The sequence below is a fragment of the Palaemon carinicauda genome, chromosome 39 (genome assembly GCF_036898095.1).
Source record: "Palaemon carinicauda isolate YSFRI2023 chromosome 39, ASM3689809v2, whole genome shotgun sequence".
NCBI lineage: Eukaryota > Metazoa > Arthropoda > Malacostraca > Decapoda > Palaemonidae > Palaemon > Palaemon carinicauda.
This window is the reverse complement of record NC_090763.1, coordinates 33,821,094-33,843,593: the sequence shown is the minus strand read 5'-3', so window position 1 is coordinate 33,843,593 and position 22,500 is coordinate 33,821,094. Positions and strand designations below refer to the sequence as shown.

Genomic DNA, 22,500 nt, shown 5'->3' with positions numbered 1-22,500 from the left:
AAGGTAATTAATTCTACGTTACCAAAACCACCACAACGATTGGAATGGAAAAAATTAGATAATAATAATATAATAATAATAATAATAATAATAATAATAATAATAATAGATGAAGCTAATATAGCTTTTATTGGACGATTTGAGAGAGAGAGAGAGAGAGAGAGAGAGAGAGAGAGAGAGAGAGAGAGAGAGAAACTTCACTGGGTATCTAAAACGTCAAAACTCAATTGGAAAACTAAATAAAAGTATGTTCCACTCAAGAAAAATTGTCAGGAAACTGTTCACACACACCCACAGTTCACACACACCCACAGTTCACACACACCACAGTTCACACACACCCACAGTTCACACACACCACAGTTCACACACACCCACACATATAAACACTTAAATAGTAGGTAAAATATAACCACCTTCCAATTTCGTTGGCGAAGGTAATTATTTTGTGCATTTATCCACACTTACGTAAATCAACATAATAAATGGTTAATTATTTGTAAAGATACTAAAATTATAAATGAAATTATAAAATTGTCACGTTAAGACGTCACGAGAGTTTCAAGCTAACGGTTGAAAGATGGTAGATCGACGGCCTTTTCGCCGACGATAATCGCATATTAAATTTATAAATTGCATCCAGATGAATCATATTCTACAGATCAATCATAAAATATAAGAAAATGTAGAAAATATAATACAAATAAGAGCAGAGGAAGAAAATGAGTTATAGTTAAATTATCGGTGAAGAGACCATTTTGGTAACGGCTATTTCGCTGCCGACAACTCCATAAATGATCAAAATTTTGAATTCATAAAATTGATCCAAATGAATCATATTATGCAGCTGAATAGTAAAATATATAGAAAATGAAAAAAAAAAAAAAACGGTAAAAGTTGGTACAAATAAGCGTGGAGGATGAAAATGAGATATGGGGAAAATTGGGAGATTATCGGTGAAGAGACATTAATGTTACGGACGCCCCTAATATTGCCGCTGATAATTCCATTAACATCAAATTTTTTTTGCTTATAAATTAAATCAAGATGAATCAGATTCTTTGGCTGAATCGTGAATTATATTGAAAATTAAGATCCAAGGAGAGTAGAATCTGTTGCCATTTCAGTAAGAGCATCATATATGTCACCAATTTGGTAACGGATGGGTTTCAGTGCATCTATCCGACTCTCCCATCGTGTTTCACTCAGAGGTTTTACTGTTAAGCTTTGTAAATGACGTTTCAGTACATCCCAACGATGAGTTGAGGCTGAGAAGAATACATAGAGCTTTTGTATCAGGCCGAAAAAATTAGTTGCTTCTAAGCAGCAACTTGCTGCATCATTCACCACAAGATTTAATGTGTGTGCTGAGCATGGCACGAACAGCGCCCTGGGATTTCTTTGAAAGGATTTTCTTCTGTACACCATTGTGCTTGCTTTTCATATTGCTGCCATTATCATAACCTTGACCTCGCAAGTTGTCAATGCACAGGTCCATTATCTTGAACTCTTCCAGAATAGTTTCAGCCATGAATGCACCAGTGGTTTCTTGTAGTGGCACATAACCCAAGAAATGTTCTCTCACAGTTATCACAGCATTATCTTCATCAACTTGAACAAACCTGATTATGACTGTCATTTGCTCCACATGACTCACATCAGGTGTGTTGTCCAAAATTATTGAAAAATATTTTGCAGCACGTGCATTTCTCAGAATTTCTTCCTTAATAGCATTTGCTAATATGTCTATCAATTCATTTTGATTTTTTTCCTAGATAATGTACATGTGTTTCTTCATTCCTTATCTTCCGCAGATGTTCACTCATAACTGGATCAAACAATGCCATTAGTTCTACAAACTTTAAAAAAATTTCCATTTCCTGCACTGTACAATTTTTCATTTGTTCCTCTAAAAGAGAGATTCTGCACACCAAGTACCCTTACTAAGGCAATAAGTCGTTCCAAGATTTGTTGTGTGACGGCGCCGAGTAAGGTTGTGAACTCAAAGGCATGTTGGAAACGACTGAGTTATATTATTGTAGAACTCTCTCCTTATATACAAAACCTCAAAGCAACAGGACATAACAAGTTCACAAGACAGACAATATTACAGAGGAAAAACCAGACATGAATTTTCATGTTCGTTTTAGTGCGAGGGAAGAGCGAAGATACAAGCATAATATATACAAAAGGAATTATGTACAATTGTGTGAAACACGGTTGGTACAGTTCCCAATAATTTTCAACTCTTTCTCTTGCACACCGGGTTTCATCATCTATTTCATTCTTTTGATTTGTGTTTCTTCAAACACTGCTCAAGCTCTTTCCACTTGCCCACATTGTCCATATGATCAGGTAATTTTTCATGTGATGACAGTAATGATGGCAAGTTTTTCCAGTCTCGTAATCCAATACTAGAAAGTGAAGAAATGCGTCTCTTGCCAAACAGCTTGCAAAAGAAACACATTACAGAATCAGTTGACACTGAATATTGTAGCCACTTTCGGTGCATAACTTCTCCATTGGGTAGATGTCTTTGATAATGGAAGCTCGAAAACTTTCTCTGGTTTTTATCTCTTGGAAACCTGATATCCAATATCTGCATGGGTTCATGTTGCACTAGTCGCTGCCTTAACTGATCATCATGGCTAGTGCAGGTTGCTGAATCACTGTAGTCAATATCAGTCAGTGTAGGCCTACCAGAGTGCTTCATTGGTTTGTTACTTTCTTCATCCTTGGTCACTGTGCCTTCATTTTCAGACTTATCTTCGTCTGCAGTTTCCTGAACGTTTACTTCAGTCTCTGATTTTTTCTTGTGTACTCATGCTGTTTCCAGCTTCTATCATCTTACTGTTAGCTGTCTCTGGTTCATCTTGCGTATAGGTGCTGTCATTAGGTTCTATATATGCTATCTCTGCTGCTGTCTCCGCAATCTGTTGTGTAGACACGATGTATACATTATCTACCCCCACTGCTGTCAATGTATTTTCTCTCGCAGACCTAGTGATGCTGTCTTTACATTTCATCTCTACTTTCTTGTCTGTCTTTTTCTCTGATTTTGCATCACTTTTGGTTGCATCATGAGATTCATGACCCAGTTCATCGGTCTCCCGCAGCAGATACTTAAGAAATGATCCTTGTCGTTTGGCTTCTTCTTTTTCTCGTTCAGCCTTACGCTTGTGATTCTGAGCTCCAGATGGGCGCTTAGACATGCTGAAATAAAAATTTTAATGCAAGCTAAATATTGAGTCACTTTGACTAAGCAATAACACGTATTTTATATATATATATATATATATATATAGATATATATATATATATATATATCTATATATATATATATATATATATATATATATATCTATATATGTATATATATATATATCTATATATGTATATATATATATCTATATATGTATATATATATATATATATATATCTATATGTATATATATCTATATGTATATATATCTATATGTATATATATATATATATATATATATATATATATATATATCACACATTTCAATGTACATACACACACATATATACACACATATATATATATATATATATATATATTTTTTATATATTAATATAAGCTTCCAGCATATGATCATATCATATTTGATATAGCACTGATATTGCATTAATAATTATATTAGATATTAAACCCAATAAAACCCCCCCAAAAACACATTAAACCCAATATTCCCCCCCCAAAAAAAAGGGTGAGTTGAGTAAAAAAAATCCCAACCCTGATTGTGTGTGTGTGTATATATATATATATATATATATATATATATATAAACAAACAAACATAATTACACAAGTACAAGCATATATTCCATTTGCCACCTAGGTGGACCCATGAATGGACTCTAGTATAAGGTTTTTTTTTTGTGGATCCACCTTCCTTAGGGTTCCCTGTAGCAATCTGGTTGGGTTGTCACAATGACAAGTTTTGGGAAAAAATTTTATACGCAAATTACCGATGCCATTACCGAAAATTCGATTTTCATCAATATTTTCACAAGTAACATTTTAGGATCATGAAAGTTAGACACAACTTTCAGGACCCCAGCATGTATACTTTTGAAAATATTGATGAAAATCGAATTTTCGGTAATGGCATCGGTAATTTGCGTATAAAATTTTCTCCCCCAAGTTATCATTACGACAACCCAACCAGATTGCTTCAGGGAACCCTAAGGAAGGTGGATCCACAAAAAAAAAAAACTTATACTAGAGACCATTCATGGGTCCACCATTGAAACCATAGCACGACCAAATCGACTAATACACATATTTTTGTGCATGCATAGTGCACACTGCATATGCACTGTGTGTATGTATATGTATGTGTATATATATATATATATATATATGTATGTATACTGTATATATATATATATATATATATATATATATATATATATATATATATATAATATATATATATATATATATATATATATATCTATATCTATATAGATATATATGTATATATATATATATATATATATATCATTAAGTATTGGTAAATTAAGTTCGGTAATGTTCTTATTTCATTTTATATATTTATATATTTTTTCATCCATTTTTTTTTTTTTTTTTTTTTTTTGTGTATGTGAAGAAAAGCAAATCGCCATTAGCCTAAATCCCCCCATGGACGCTCAGGCCGACGGATAATTACAGATCTAATCCCGTTATCTCCGTTTCACATACACGTTCACTTTTATATAAGTTCTATGAAGCGAAAACTGAAGTAGATCCGCAGACACATCAATATACGTTCAGATTTAAGGGCCTCCCCGAACCGGCCACTTCAACACTTTTTGCCTGCAGATACCACAGAAAATCCAATTCACCTACGTTTCCGGTTGCTCGAGCATCTATGGGAGGCTTTATAGATAACGTTACTTAGTTTTGCGATTGTGAGATTTACTGTCCACTAATAATAATAATAATAATAATAAGTCTCTCGAACTGCCCTTCTTAAAAATCAAATTGCTCCCTGGTAGGGCCCCCACCCCCTGGTTGAGAACCAGTAGCCTACCACTGATCTACATGTTGAAAATTTTTAGCAATAACTAATGAGGCCTCCTATGGTTATGGTATTAGATCAATGATTCATCATAGGCCTAAAGCCTATCTATAACAACATAGGTCTATTATCTAGATCTAGGCTCACAGTTACTATCCATAGTCATAGGGACCATTATGATCATAGGCCAACCTTTACATAGACCTTAGAATTTATCATAAATCATAATACCTTAGGCAGCTAGGCCTATATCAAGTTACATGCACTAATATTAGCAAGAAAATTATGTCGATGTTGTGATCTATCGGCTACCCTCCGACATCTATACTGTGTAAGTTAAATCAATGACCAAAAATTAGGCCTAGGTCTACCTGGTAACTAGTAAGTGATGAATCACGAATTTGGTGGAATCATATACAGGATTTACGATTCTACGGTCTACCCGGGAATGTTAAAGACTTGAATTAATTATTAGTAGCCTCACTCTCGCGTCTCAACCTGTAGACATGTAGGGGAATGTGCAGTATGTCTGTGCTCCAAGATTTCCCCTCACGGTCTGACTCGCCAAAGAAAAGAAGTGAGGTGCCTTTGTAGCTTTATTTATATATATATATATATATATATATATATATATATGTGTGTGTGTGTGTGTATAATTGTTCTGTATATATATAATTGCTTTGCATATATATATATATATATATATATATATATATTTATTTATTTATTTATCTATTTATTTATCTAGTTACCAGTACTTGCGCCCCCTCCATCCTTGCACCCTAGGTGACTGCCTAGTTTCGCCTTAAGGACGAGCCGGCCTGCTATGGCATTGTTTTATATAGAATTAAACGCAATCGTTTTAGCCACTAGTAAAGGATTCCAGAGCTTAAAATATGTTGTCTTACTAACATTTTTGGTTTAAGAATTAGCCTAGTACCCAGAAATTCTGTGGTTACACGATAAAGCACTTAAGAGTTGTCAGTGTCGATGGAAAATAGTTAAGCCAGTTATAAAGCTTATTCTAGTAATAAGTAAAACTGTCATGGATATCACCCTCAACAGTATGGAGTGTTAGGGGATGTTTTACGAAAAAACATTTTCTGATACATAATTTATGAAACTTTTATAATTAGAGTACGTAATTTGCAAAAAGAAAAACCTTAACATTATTTTATTTTTTAAGCTGAAGTGTGTACTGAATTTAATAATAAGCTTGATTACAAATGCATACATTTCTATGAAATTTGCATCAAGTAATCGTAATAAACTGGCATTAAAGGTCACCGCAGCCTAAAATATTAAATTTAAGTATTTTTTTAAGATTATCAAGCGAAAGTATTGACTAGGTTATGGATGTTTCATTTTTGTATCCATGAAAAAAAAATAGCCTCCTTTTTCCATATTGTTATAAAGCCTGGAGAAACTTTTGCGCCATAGTGTAACTGCAGGATTTCCCTCAATTTAACCTTAGTGTTAAATGACCTCCCTGGTCCCAGCACTGTACCATGTGGCCAAATTCTAAGTTCAATTCATGAAAAAAATATTAAGAAATCCTATTCTAGTCCCGGGCATTTTCTTTGAAATCTGATTCTAGATTCAAGTAAAACTATCATTAACCCTTCCTATTGAACATGAGATCAAGTGTCCTGCGTAAGGCAAGGCGTTCTTGAACGAACAAACGGAGATCCAGAGAATGTTTTATTTCGGAAAGAAATTGCTAATATAAAATTTATGTAGATATTGTCATTTTCTAGTATTTATTAACAAATGAATAAAACATATGTAACAAGCACCGGAAAATTACAATTTTCCATTATTACATGACCGCACTGTGGTTGAGTAAGCTTACCCTGGCAAAGTCGTATACGGTACCTCCGTAGGGGCTGTAGTCGTGGCCACGGTACAGCGCCCTTAATTCTGCTCCCTTTCAACATACTTCAACTTTTACCACAGTGCAAGTGTAGGGTTTGTTCCCCAATTATAATTTGGGGATGAATGCCCTCCCAGGCCTTAGCGCGGGTCTTTATGGCCCAAATTCATTAATAAAATCCTCAGTCATTTGACTACATATTGGATGACAATGATCAAGTCGAAATGGTCTCGTCTTTGCTTGAAAGTACATACGTACATACATATACCAAGGCACTTCCCCCAATTTTGGGGGGCAGCCGATATCAACAAATGAAACAAAAACTAAAAAGGGATCTCTACTCTACGTTCCTCCCAGCTTGAAACTAAAAGAAAAAAAAATGTTCAAGGACTTTTGACGAGGTAATTCATATCTATTCGAGTCTCTCTCTCTCTCTCTCTCTCTCTCTCTCTCTCTCTCTCTCTCTCTAAAATTTGCTTACTTGAGTATACACATAGGAACCATATTTCTATAAAACCCGATTGGTAGCACTAAGCGAAGCAAAGGTTTGTAAGTATTATTTACCCTTAAGTGAAAATCTTTAATGTGCATAATATATATTTCTGAAAGTATGAATTTTGGTTTAATGTTTAAAGAGTACGGAATAATAGTGCATTAACTACAAATGTAAATTGTGTGTTTTACCTACGAAATTTGCTGAAATTCGTAGTGGATACATTTCTTTATCATAAGTGTTCCTCTCCTAATAATATTTTTTTTCTTTCATATTACCGTCCCTTGTGGTGACTAACATATTTCCAGGAATGAGGAATAAAGAACGGATATGATGATTGGATTTATTTTTTCTCGGTCATTTTCTGAAAGAGCAAAATTGATATTTAGGGGAAAAACTACCTATGACTTCAAGGACTACCGACCTATAATCCATTGTAGTTAAAGGCTGTCTTTGGCTGTGAAAATGTTATTTTATGTCAAATATAAGTGTCCTTGTGTTGACCTAATCCATACGTCATATCCTCTTACGCATACAGTAACTTAAATACTATGATCATTACCATGGTATATAAATTGCCCCATATTGCAATTTCTAATTTTTTTTTGGTTCAAATATAATTTTTTTTTTTTTAGTGAGCTGATTTGAAGGACATTAATTGATTAGGTAGTATTTTCTTGAAGTTTAGGATGCTCTTTCTACCTTTGTTTTTAATAGTTTATATATAAATACAATAATTATTTGAATGTAATCAAAGCTAGCCCTTACCATATTTCCTGATGATTTTCCTTGTAAAATTAACATAAAAGAAATTCAATGATAATTGAAGTAAAGTTAGATGATTAATTACAGCATTTGGAACATATCACAATCTTGTCTCCTTATATATATATATATATATATATATATATATATATATAAATGTTAGGAGATTATTTGAAGATAAGTTAACTACGTTCTAGTATTTTTAACTTTTTACCTGGTTTCTTAGATATTTTGCTTAACAACTTCATGTATGTTTGTAAAGAAGTACTGTGAAACGATTGCTCTTGAGATTTTGGGATTAAATTGTATTTTTATTTCAGGCTGATTTATTGTGATGACGATAGTCCTTACGAAGAATCAAATGACCGGTTTGCTGCCAGGATCTGTAGCCCGATGTGAAGGTAAGATTAACCAAACTCAAGATTGCAGTTTTTCTAAACTTTCAAATATTTTACTGGAGCTTTATGATTCCATTTGTTTTTTACGCTTAGTGAGCTTTATTCCCATATTGCCCTGTGTATTGTGAAAATACTGTGAAATGGATCTCTCTCTCTCTCTCTCTCTCTCTCTCTCTCTCTCTCTCTCTCTCTCTCCATAGTCTGTTAGATTTCATTAAAACTTTCTTTTTACTGTAAACTGTAGTCTGCTAAATATGATTTATTTACATGTAGATCATTAATTCACTTATTGCTTCAGACATTCTTTTGAATTCCTGTTCATTTGTCTCGACTATTTGCTCTTTCATTCATCCATGTCTCCGAAGGAGGTGATGCCATGAGGAACTTTACACTATTCATTGTAGAGATTACTAAATTGTATTTGCAATGTACATAAGGTCCCCCAGCTGCACTGTTTTTGCTGTCCAACTCCTTAAACATAATTTTGCAGTTTTAGGTGTTTCCTCAAGTTGCACGTGGGTGCTAAATGGTGTCTTGCATTCATAAACGCGATTCATTTCAATACAAACTGTAAACTTGGATTTTCCCATTACATCTGGACATTGAATTACCTTTGCTATTCAAATGCAGAGTCATAAGGCAAAAATTTATATAAGTCCTGTCAAATCTATTCGTCAAAAATTTGCTAGCTAGCACTCATTTTATCTCTCTCTCTCTCTCTCTCTCTCTCTCTCTCTCTCTCTCTCTCTCTCTCTCTCTCTCTATTTGAGCAATGTAAAATTTATCCCCGGTTAAAATATGCAAGTTAATTTAGGGAAAATGTCTTTTGCCCTGTTCGAGTATTGTAGTAATTTTAAAAGTGAGTTCGATGGGTTTTCTTATAATTCATTGTATGATCACACCCAAGGTAAATATGGGCACTAAGTAAGGTAAACATAGGTTAAATAGTAGTTAATGCTGTTGTTCGTTCCACAACTCTACCGCAATATTCAAATATCACTTCACGAAATGTATTTGTCCTGTCTAGAAAACTAAAGCTAAACTTCCTTCGATTCATTGATGATAACGAAAAAATTGTATTCAAATGATTAAGGTTTAAATAATAGTTTGCTGAAACGCAGTCGATCACTCTTTTCCTTTTACTGTCATTGGATCTGTTTATATATATATATATATATATATATATATATATATAGTTAGTCCCATTGCCCATGGAATATTAGATTAATTACCACCAAATTAAATTTATGGGATAACTGTTTCTATTTATGAAAGTGCATAGTAAATGATATTGTCCTTTTGACTACAAAACGTCTCTTAGAGTTCATTTTCGTTGTAATACATATATTGTTTCTCAAGGACATTTTAGTCAAAGCAAGACCTTAGGCTGATTTTTGTACATGCTCACAGATTGAAAAATGAAGGTTCAACGTCATTCCTTTTGATTGCATTTATTCTTGCTGTTATGTCGTAGTTTAATTACGTGAAATGTTTAAGAGCATTGGTATTCACCAGTTTCTCGTTTTAATTGTAGTTTTCATGTGAAGTTTGACCGTTGTACAAACTAATGCCACGTCCGTTTTCTCCTCTTTAACGGATAGAAGAGTTAGGGCTTCATATTCATAACCTTACATATTACATTAATTAGTTGCAAATCATCGTTGTTTATCAATTATTTTCTGAACAGACAATATTTTCATAGTCTTGTAGGATATTGTTGTTTCATGATGTAATTACTTTTTACGAAGTGTTAACGAATTGGCTTTAAAAGTTTTCAGGTCTTGATAATCAGATCGCTTTGTAGACATTACCATTATCAGAGTCATATAAAAGTGGATTCTATAAGAGGTTTATGGAGGGCTTGTATGTTACCCAATTCATCTTTGTTTTATGAAAGTTTTGTACGAACACCCAAATATAACAATTTGGTAGAGAATAAAGTTTGTATCAGCAGCGATATAACCAATTAAAGTTATAAGTTTAGCATTATTTTTAGTGAAATTGCATCAACAAAAAATCGAATTGTAGCACACAGTTTCGTGAAACACAGACTTTATTGGTCAGGCATCTAAACTACAGATAGATAGTAATAGCAAGCCTGATTCTCTAAAATTTTTGAGTTTACGATATTTCATATATTCATTATTTGTTATCTCAAATAGTTTTCTTTCCTATCTGGGTATTTTTTTCACTGTTTCGAACACTTGGATTTATAGCATCATGCTTTTCCTACTACGGTTGTAAATTAGCTTGGGTAATATCAGATTATTGTAGATTTTACAAAAGTTGGGATACACACGTATGTGTAATCGAAATTCCCTTCTATGATTTAGAATTAATTTCTTGTACTATTTGTCATTTGGATATTTCTGCGCCAGTTTTCGAGTTTTGGAGTTTTATCGTATGACCTTAGCACTCTAGTTGAACATTTAGTTTTACAGCATATTTATATGCTGTATACGTTAATTGTTCAACGATAAAAAGATAGTTGTATTAGATTTTGCAGAAATGTTTTCTCTTGATTGAGGAAAAAACTGTTCCCTTTACCTCTGTAAATTCAGGCTTGAAAGGCGAAAATATTACATGCATGATATACAAATAGGCCCCAATACGTTACTCATTAACTATTTACTTATATAGAATAATTTGTTAATTAAATCCCACAGGAATTGTTAAAGTATGCTATATGATTTTCATAAATATACAGGTTAAATGGATATTTCAGTAAACTACATATACATGTTGGTACTAAGAAGCCCCCTCAAAAATGCATGACTTTTCGGACCTCCACATTTTAAGAGCTCTGATTCATTTTAAGTTTCAACGACCTTCTGGAGAGTTTAGTATGACATATAGTAGTACTAATAGTAGACTCGTCGAGTTGTACTTGTCACTCAGGACGATATCGAAGATCTTGACTCAGGAAACTAGTTCCATCCGGAATTTCTGCTGTTTTGTTCTCCAACACCCATAAAGATCAAGTCTGTCTGTAAACTAGATAGTAAAAAACTTCGGTTACTCTCTTGAATTTTTACCTGTTATTCTTTTGACTACGAATGCTATTTCTTATAAAGTTCATTTTCGTGGTAATACATACAGTATATTGTTTCTCAAGGATATTTTAGTCCAAGCAAGAGCTGAACCTGAATTTTGTACATGCTCACAGAATGAAAAATGAAGGTTCAAAGTCGTATATATCTTTAGATTGCATCTATTCTTGCTGTTGTATCGTATTTTGATGAAGTGAAATTTTTAAGAGCATTGGTATTCATCCGTTTGTCGTTTTACGGTAGTTTTCAAGGGAAGTTTGACAGCAGTACAACTTCCGCCACGCTGTGCGTTTTCTCCCCTTTAATGGATAGAAGAGTTAGGGCTTCATAACCGTACATAATAGTAAATTAAGTAGTTGCAAATTATCGTTATCTGTTATCTTATGGACGGACATTAATGTTATAGTCTTGTAGGATATTGTTGCTACATGGTGTAATTACTTTTTACCAAAGTGTAAACGAATTAGCTTGAAAAGTTTTCAGGTCTTGATTATCAGGCTCTTTGTAGACAGTATGATTATCAAAGTCGTATAAAAGTGGATTTATTAAAAGATTTATATAGTGCTTGCATGTTATCCAATGCATTTTTATTTTATGAAAGTTTTGTAGGAACACCCAAATATAACAATATGATAGACAATTAAGTCTGTATAAGCAGCAGCTTAGCCAGTTAAAGTTAGTGATAAGTCTGGCATTATTTTTTGGTTTAATTGCATCAACAAGAAATTGAATTGTAGTACAGTTTCGTGAAGCACAGATTGTATTGGTGAAGCATCTAAACTTCAAATAGATGAAAAATAGCAAGCCTGTTGCTCTCAGATTAATGATTTTACGATATTTTATATATTCCTTTCGTAACTTCTCAAGTAGTTTTTTTCCTTTCCTGTCTGGGTAATTTTTCCCTGTTTAGAACACTTGGGCTTATAGCATCCTGCATTTCCTACCACGGTTGTAGGTTTAGGTAATATTAGATTGTTTATTTTACAAAATTTGAGATATACACGTAATGTGTAACCGAATTTCCCTTTTGTGGTTAAAAATTAATATCTAGTACTTTTTGTCATTTGGATATCTCTGCGTCAGTTTTCAAGTTTTGGAGTTTTAATTGTATGACCTCGACAGTCTAATTGAAAACTTGTTTTTAAAGCATGATTATATATTGTATATGTTAATTGTCCAACGATAAAAAATCTTAATTTTGGAAGATTTTGCAGAAATGTCTGCTCGATTGAGGAAAAAACTTTCCCCTCTACTACTGTGAATTAAGGGTTGAAAGGCGGAAATATAACATGCATAATATACAAATAGACCCCAATATATCAAACTCATCAACTTTTTATTTATATGGATAATTTATTGCTTACTTAAATCCCACAGGAATTGTTATAAAGTAGGCTATATGATTTTCATAGATTTACTGGTTAAATGGATTATTCAATAAATTAGATACAGATACTAAGAAGCACTCCACATTTTGAGTGCTCTAACCGCTTCGTTTCAACGACCTTCTGACGAAGCTATTCAGTATGACGTATTGTAGTAGACTCCTAGAGTTGTACTGGTCACTATCGGGAAACTAGTTCCGGCCGGAATTTTTGACGGTTTGTTCTCCAACACCCATAAGATCAAGTTGGTTAGTAAACTAAGTAGTTAAAAAATTCGGTTACTCTTGTTTATTTTTACCTGTTGTCTTTTTTACTACAATAGGTCTTTTCTTTAAAAAGGTTAATTTCCTAGCAAGACATATATTGTTTCTCATGGATATTTTAGTCCAAGCAAGCTTATATAATTGAATTGCATTCATTCTTGCTATTGCATCGCAGAAGGATTAGTAGACTTGATCTTAGTCCGTTCCTGACTAAATTTTACTGTTGTAAAAATTGCTGCCACGTCATGATCATTCTTATTTAAGACATATTAATTAACTGCAAAGTAACCTATTCGTGTATCCAATATTTTCTGGACCAATATTATTTTTTTCTAGTCTTGTAGTATCTTGCTTCCTAAGGGTGTAAATTACTTTTTACTATGAACCGTAAACACAATTATTAGGTTGAAGGAAGTTGTTAGGTTTTGATTAATAATTTTAAACACCTCTAACCTTTGTTGATAGTATGATTATAAGTCTTAGGAAGGGATTGATTAAAAGATTTATGAACTTTACATATGTTATACAATTCATTCGTTTTTTAAAGTTTTTTATGAACACCCAAATAAGACAATTAGGGAGAGAATGCACAATTTATATAAACAGCAGCTTAGCCAATTAAAATGTGATATTTGTACCACTTAATTTTTAATGCAATTGCATCAACAAGAATTTGAATTGTAGCACACAGTATCCTAAACACAGATTGCATTGGTTAAACCTCTAAACTACAAATATATACATGAAAATAATATCAGGCCTGGTGTTCTCTGGTTGTACAAGCGATAAACTGTCTTTGATCCCACGGCCTAGGTCTATAGACCCAGATTCAATACAGATGCCTGTATTGACTGTGTATAGACCTTGTGTAGAACACCGGAGAGGGGTTCACTCTCTCGGCTAAAGTTCTAAGTTATTGGCTTGTAGGTCTTGAAACTCACGTCTTTTATAATTAGATATATTGAAGAGTACAACTTGTATATCGGACGAGGTTTTAGCTGTAAACAAAAAAAAAAAACAGCTCGTCAACAAGAAAATACAGCAATGGTACAGGATTACATTAATTGCAATAGGGTTCATTATAATACATAAATACAAGTCAATAAAGAAAATACAGCAATGGTACAGGATTACATGAATTGCAATATGGTTCATTACAATAAATAATAGACTTACATCTTTTCCCAAAGCCAATTCTGTTTCAAGTTCAGTTCAAAGAACATTCACAGGTGGTACCGTTAATCTCCTGCGAGTGATTAGTTATCAAGCCAAATGTGTGATTGGTCCTTCACACACGGAGAGACACTCCTAAATCACCGCATCAGTCAACACAGCAAGCTGAGCACAGAGATGCTCACACCACAGCGGACAGCCATGCACTGCCAAGGTCCGGGGCCGTGACGTCACTCTGTCTAGCGCGAGATGCCCCTCTGAGCCGACCAATCATGGAGCTAGACCATCGCTATGCCCATATAAGGTTATGTTTTCAGCGCTTAGAGTTGGTCGTGGAGAACGTAATAAGGAAAACTAAATTAATCCTCATTGTTAACAAAAAACACAAAAAAATTCTTGGAAATACGTTATGGCGTATCTTACACTGCCCCCTATTTGGTCATGGGCTAAATATTTCCGTAGATACGGCATCACTTGGGTTACTTCATTCAAATGACCTTGCTATATTTTCAACTCAAATAATAAAATTCAAAATTTACAAAATGCAGCGAGCAGCGCTCGGCGTACGCTCATTACACCTCATATACATCACTTTAAATCATCGCCTTTATCATTTTCCAAGAGAAGGCACAGTTTCTGCACAGGCCTTCTGAACTCGCCATTCTCAGTCTTGATCAAAGCTTGACGTACGCGACCGTCAGCGCTCCGAGTGACCTCCATGACTTTCCCTAGAGGCCAGCTGCCTCGGGGAAGCCGCTCGTCCAGCGTTAGAACGACGTAACCGACGTTGATGTCACGCTTTGGGACTGACCACTTCTGGCGCTCCTGAAGCAGGGGGAGATACTCCTGTATCCACCTGCGCCAGAATTCGTCAGCGAGGAACTGTGCCTGTCTCCATCGCCTCTTCACATACATATCCTTCTTGCATGTGGATGTGAAGGGATCGGGTGACCCTTTCAAAGTTAGGATCATGTTAGGCGTGAGAGGGGCAGGGCAGTTCGGGTCGTCGTTGATCTTCGTCAGAGGTCGGCTATTAACAACAGCCTCCACTTCGCAGAACAGAGTGCGAAGCGTTTCATCAGTCGTGACTTGTTGGAGACAGGCCGCTGTGAGGGCTCTTCGGACAGACCTGATCAGACGCTCCCACACTCCGCCGAAGTGTGAGGCATGTGGTGGATGAAAGTTCCACTCTATGCCTCGGATCGAGTGTGTGTGTCTGATTTCTCCTTCGTTGAAGCGCTGGAGAGCTTCTCTTAGCTCTCGTTCCGTGGCCACAATGTTGGTCCCGTTGTCGGACCACATTCTCTTGATAGGCCCCCTGCGAGCGACGAAACGCCTGATGGCGTTGACGAAGGAGTCTTGTTCCATTGTATCGATCACTTCCAGGTGGACTGCTCGCGAGGTAAGGCATGTAAAGATAGCGCCCCAACGCTTCACTGTGGACCTTCCTTGCTTCACTAAGAACAGTCCGAAGCAGTCCGACCCAGTGTTAGTAAAGGGGGGTTCATCTGGACAAAGCCGGTCGGATGGCAGTTCAGCCATCACCTGAACTGAAGGACGACGACTTAGTCAGACAGACCAAGCATTCTCGAATGACAGTCTTGACGATCGCATTTCCGCGGACGATCCAGTAGTTTGTCCTCAACTGGGTCATCAGGTGGTTCTGGCCACAATGGCCGCAGGATTCGTGCGTGGCTCTCACCATACTTGACCGCCAGAGAACTGCTGGGTAGGATGATCGGATGCTTGGCCGTATCTGCCAGTGTTGATTTCTGCAATCGACCACCAACGTGGAGCAATCCATCCTTGAGAAATGGTCTCAGCTTGATTAATTTACTAGACCTCTTCAGCGATCTTCCCTTCTTCGAGAGGGTGCTTATCTCATCTTCATACTCTTGGCTTTGGGTCAGTCTCCAGATCAAATTCTCCGCGGTACGCAGCTCCGCACTCGAGAGTGAGTCGCCGCTGTAGGGGCGAGCCTTCTGCATGTGGCGGATAAATCTTGTCATCCACGCGACGGTCCTGACAAACTTCAACCAGGAGGAGAATCTTGTCGCTATTGATTCAATGAACGTTGGTTCTTTCTTCGCTATATCGAAGACGAGAGAAGTCTTCACTTCGGCGTCTGGATCAAGCTCTCCTCTGACAACATCTTCGGGCATGGTTGGCCAGTGCGTTTCGTCCATCTTGAGGAAATCTGGTCCTGAAAACCACAAAGATGATTGGAAGAAGTCAGCGACGGAGAGGCCACGTGACGCGAGGTCTGCTGGGTTCGCAGTAGTATTGATGTATCTCCAAGCCATAATGTCGGATGTATCCCTAATGAGATTGACCCTATTGTCCACGAAGGTCTGATACCTCGCAGTCGGATTTCTGAGATATTTCAGTACTGACGTGCTATCAGTCCAGAAGACTGACGGGGCCAGTTTCAGATCGAGCTCAGTCTTCAGCTTTGAGTCCATCTGTGCAGCGATAGCAGCCGCCGTCAGCTCAAGACGAGGGATGGTGGTCCTTTTCAGAGGGGCGACTCTCGCCCGTCCTATGACGAGAGTGCAATGAATCTTTCCGTTGACACCAACTACACGCAAGTAAGAGACTACACCATAGCCTGTCTGACTTGCGTCTGCAAAGTGGTGCAGCTGAAGGGTGTCAACATCTCCGAAGTCTGGTGGTATGAAGGACCTTCGCAGTTGGAACTCTTCCAGTTGTGGCAACTGCGCAAGCCAGGTCTTCCATCGAACAAGTTCATCAGCAGACATCTCCTCATCCCACGAGAGCTTCCTTCGGCACATTTCTTGCAACAGGATCTTCGCGATCAAAGTGACGGGGGATAAGTAGCCCAAGGGGTCATAGATTGATGCAAAAACAGAGAGCACACCACGTCGGTTGAAAGGCTTGTCTTTAAGGACGATTCTGAACGTGAACACGTCTATGCTCATATTCCAATGGATCCCCAGGTCTCGTTCAGTTGGCAGCTCATCTTTATTCAAGTCTAGGACAGCCACAGAGTCGTCTCGTTCTTCTCTGGGGATCGCAGCTAGAATTTGCTTGCTGCTGGAGGTCCATTGGTTAAGACGGAAACCTCCATCCCTGCACAGGTTAATCAGATCTCTTGTCAGTTTAATGCATTCTTCCTCATCATCCATCGCCTTGAGGAGGTTGTCGACGTAGAAGTTGCGACGTATAGAGTTAGAAGCTTCTTCGTTATACATGCTTCCGAAGTCCAGGGCCGTTTTGCGTAAGCAGAAGTTAACGACGCTCGGCGATGATCTTGCGCCAAAAACGTGGGACGTCATTCTGAAGACTTGCAGTTCTTTGCTGGTGACACCTTCTGGCCACCAGAGGTACCTCAGGCAGTCTCTGTCCTCTTCAGGTACCTTCACCTGATGGAACATCTCCTGCACGTCTGCTGTGATGGCATGTTGACCCTCTTTAAAACGCAGGAGAACACCCGTCAGGCTATTGGTGAGGTCGGGGCCTTGCATCAGATGTTCGTTGAGAGATGTTCCTCGGTGCCTTGCCTTCAGATCGAAGACCACTCGGTCTTTCTGTTTGACAGGATGCCTGACAGAGTGGTGCGGCATAAGCCATACGCGCCCGTCCTTCCTGTCTAGCTGACTTACAGGAACCCTTTCGGCGTAGCCCTTATCAGTATATTTCTCCATCTGAGCTACGTAGGATGTCTTGTAAGCTTCGTCGTTGTCTAGTCTTCTTTTCAAGCTTCGGGCTCGTCGAATTGCCATATTCATATTATCAGGTAGAGGAGTAGAGTCCTTGAATGGCAGCTTGGCCATGTACTTTCCATGTCGATGCTGTGTCGTGTTATTCAAGGTGGCCAAGAATCTCTTATCCTCTAGGGAATCTTCCAATCTGGAGAGGGATTCCTTTTCGAAGAAATCTCTATTAAAATGACTCTGCAGTAGCTCTGTCAAGTCTTGAGGGTCAAATTTTCGATGAACATGATGCACGTGTGAGACCTCCGATGCAGACCGGTCTCCAGTAGGACCGAAAGCCACCCAACCAAGCTTGGTTAGGTAGGCGGATGGCTCATTAGCAGTGCCGTGGCGTTGCTCCAGAATTACTCGATTCAGGGTCGTGTCTAACCCGATCACTAGCTCGACCTGTTCGTGGTCAGTTGGCAAGCTTTGCAGCTCTACGTCTGCCATGTGTGGCCATCTCTTCAGCCAGTCCGAAGGCATTATGTAGTCCGTCGACACATTAATTTTGTCAGTAACAAAGACTTCTTTTACTCGTTCTTCCTCCTCACCTCCGTTGATGTTACCAAGGGTGAGTTGGACCACTTCCTTGCAGGCGAACGTACCGGCCTCTGTCACCATGGTCTGGTTGCAAGGCCTTCCCGTTACACCTAGCCGATCTATTAGGCTCCTTGCGGCTAGCGTGGGTGCGGCTCCTCCATCTATGAAGCCGACCGTAGTGCACGTTCCGTTCACCATGACTGGGATAAGCTTCAACATTGTACGACCATCAGGTCGTCGGTCAGTGGACATGGCGTGTACGTGCCCCGTCGTCGCAGGAGTCCCAGCCTCTGGAGCGGTTTCGGTGTTAGTTCTATCAGGTGGTGCATTGCTAGTCGTCCCGGCCTCCGCTTTAGGCTTGTCAGATGTCTTGGACACAGTTGCTCTCCTGGAGTTTGTACTGTCCCTTGGAGGGGTTTTCTTCACATAGTGCAAGAGCGTGTGATGCGTCCCCAAGCCGCACTTGCCACACGTAGATTCTTCTTCACAGGCTTCGTGATTGTGCGCGACATTTAAGCATCTGAAGCAGAGTTTGCCATCCACCACAGCATTCCAGCGGTCATCCAAATTGAGGCTTTGGAATCGGTGGCACGACTGAATTCTGTGCTTATTTTTCTTGCAGTATACGCAATATATCCCATTGTCGGAAGGAGAGCTGTGGTGAACAGGCAAGGCTTTAGCTTTAATCGGCTTGCTCGTGTCCTCAGGTTTGCCCTTGGATGGACGACGGTCGCACTCGTAGTACTTCAGTTCTTTAGCGACCAGTGCCTGTCTCTCCACAAAGGTGATCAGGGCTGGAAGCTTGTGTTCGTGTTCCAGGTACTTAGAGACCCATCTTACCCGAAGAGGGTGAGGGAGCTTTTCCACTATCTTTCTCATAGTTTCTTGCAGCTCAATTCTAGTGTAATTTGCACCCAGTGCTGCCTTCACCTTCTTTAGGTAAGAAGCGTAGTTCATTAAACCTTCACTATCACCTGCTGGGATTTCCTTCCATTCGAGAAGCTGACGAATAAAAGCTTCGGTAGCATCGACTTCTATGCCGTAGAATTCACTCAGCTGCTTCCAAGCTTCATCGTACCCAATTGTCGGTGACAGGTGCAAGCAGTGCTCAACCAGGTTTCTCGGAGGCCCATCTAGGATATGATACAAGTGGTTCAGCCTGCGCTCGGGGTCCGAGGTATTGTTCTCAATGTGCCATTTGAAGGACATCTTGAACCAATTAAATTTGGTGAAGTCGCCTCCAAAGCACTCAAGTTTAGTAGGTGGTAACAGCGTTGTCCGCGCCAACTCATTGCTGCTAGCAATAGAGTGCATTCGAGTGCCTTAAGCACTTGAGAGTTGTTGGACAAGGGTTTAGTAACAGAGAGTTCAAATGTAGCATGTCGTGGTGCGAAAGGAGTTGAGGTGGGATCCAATGGCGGTGAGTGGACTTCCATGGGTGTAGAATGGCATTCTGGTCCTCTTGTATGTTCTACAGGGTCCAATGTCCGCATAGCACTTGGGTCATTCTCGTGATGGTGGGCGACACTTAGCCTCCATTGATTGATCCTAGACTCATGTTCAGTCTCCATGACCTTTACACTGGGAACTCTCACGCTTCCGGCATGTGAAGACACTTCCGAACCACATTGCGACTCTCCTGCCTCTGATCTAATTTCGTATTCAAGTTGCTGTCTCTGAACCTCGAGCTCGGCCTCCAGCAATGCAGCGTCCGCTAGCCCTCTAGCGGCCCGATCCTCGGCATCTCTCTGAGCAGCGAGTTCATCAGCTTCAGCTTTCTTCTTGGCTGCACGTTCTTCCGCTTCTAAGCGTGCCTTCAGTTGAACCTTGGCTAAGTTAGCTTGCGCTTCTAACAGCTTTCGGCTGACCTCGCTTGTGTCGCTCTTGGATGACGTTCTTGATTTTAATGATCTCTCCGACATGATGACGATGTTCCCAGCTCGGCGTCAACGTCTGAGAAAGATTCACTTCTTGATAGTCAGGTTACAATCAGTCATCTGAGACCCACTTTGTGTAAAGATCTAAAACTGTAGAACACCGGAGAGGGGTTCACTCTCTCGGCTAAAGTTCTAAGTTATTGGCTTGTAGGTCTTGAAACTCACGTCTTTTATAATTAGATATATTGAAGAGTACAACTTGTATATCGGACGAGGTTTTAGCTGCAAACAAAAAAAAAAACAGCTCGTCAATAAGAAAATACAGCAATGGTACAGGATTACATGAATTGCAATATGGTTCATTACAATAAATAATAGACTTACATCTTTTCCCAAAGCCAATTCTGTTTCAAGTTCAGTTCAAAGAACATTCACAGGTGGTACCGTTAATCTCCTGCGAGTGATTAGTTATCAAGCCAAATGTGTGATTGGTCCTTCACACACGGAGAGACACTCCTAAATCACCGCATCAGTCAACACAGCAAGCTGAGCACAGAGATGCTCACACCACAGCGGACAGCCATGCACTGCCAAGGTCCGGGGCCGTGACGTCACTCTGTCTAGCGCGAGATGCCCCTCTGAGCCGACCAATCATGGAGCTAGACCATCGCTATGCCCATATAAGTTTATGTTTTCAGCGCTTAGAGTTGGTCCTGGAGAACGTAATAAGGAAAACTAAATTAATCCTCATGGTTAACAAAGAACACAAAAAAATTCTTGGAAATACGTTATGGCGTATCTTACACCTTGCCCAGGGCCATGTTTACCGAAACTTTGGTAACGGTTAGCACTCATGTTCAGAAAACAATTATAAGTACGAACTTCAGTCAGGACCCATTAATAAGCAAACAAAGTGTTAATCACACAAGCTAAGTGATTATTTTTCTCAAAATAAACTGCATATTTTAAGTGAAACTATATACTAAAAATTGCATTACATCTAAATTTAAGTTGCTTTCTTATCGTTGTCTTAGAAAGTTTATCTATTTATTTATTTATTTTTGCAACCATGTCCCTCTCGTACATTTCTTCCTTGAAAGGAAAACGAAGTGACAAAGAAAATTACATAAACGAGAAGCATAAAGACAATGTGTTAAAACAAGAACCCATCGACGTTGTGAAAAAGTCTACAATGGTTGTCGTCTCCGTTTTCACAATGACTATAACTCAAGTAAGCCGGTTATACTTGCTACCGTTAGTAGTCCTTCACTTGCTTTACCTAATGAGGAATTGAGAGCCAAAGAGGTTTAAATGCCATGAGAGACAAAGTGAAGAACTCCGGATGCTATTCAGTCTTCTATTACTCCGATTCACACTAATCTATGGATATTGTGTGGGACCTGCCCAAGAATGAAACTATTGCATAAGCAAAAGTTACATATATTAAGCGCAGATACTCGGCATAGAAAAGAAAAAAAATACGCTGCCATCAAAAAAAAAAAAGTGTGAAATTATAAAATGAAAGAATTGTACATTTTTATTAGTGTACTTTGATAACATTTTAAAATCATTATCTTTAATTGCAGAGATATGTAACAACTCACAATAAAATAAACCGAGCAAAAAAATCATAACGTTGAAATGTATTGGTTGGGCGGAGGGTGTAATTTTGGTGTAGTGAAAATTTAAAGAGAAAATTTGGTGGGGTGGAAATTTAGTCGAGTGGAACTTTTGTAGGGAGAATTTTCGAGGTGGATTTTTCGGAGGGTGGTGAGTTAGATTTTACGGGTCACCGCTCCCGTGCTAGTGGTAGATGGCCGGTACACTTTTCATCGTGTGTAAATTATTCACAGTAAAAACATCTGTGTAAACTGAAATGTGAGATTAGTTCAATGAAACAAGTGCATTTACAGACTGCAT

The 22,500-nt window shown here is 38.2% G+C and overlaps 1 long non-coding RNA gene across 3 annotated transcripts in view; it reads left to right on the top strand.

Annotated features, from left to right (window-relative positions):
• LOC137630831 (uncharacterized) overlaps positions 1-22,500 on the top strand; it is a 221,170-nt gene that overhangs the window by 50,854 nt on the left and 147,816 nt on the right. For all 3 annotated transcript variants that reach the window (XR_011041772.1, XR_011041770.1, XR_011041771.1), the window contains exon 2: positions 8,499-8,579. This is a non-coding gene — a long non-coding RNA (uncharacterized lncRNA). The remainder of the gene's footprint in view (positions 1-8,498; positions 8,580-22,500) is intronic.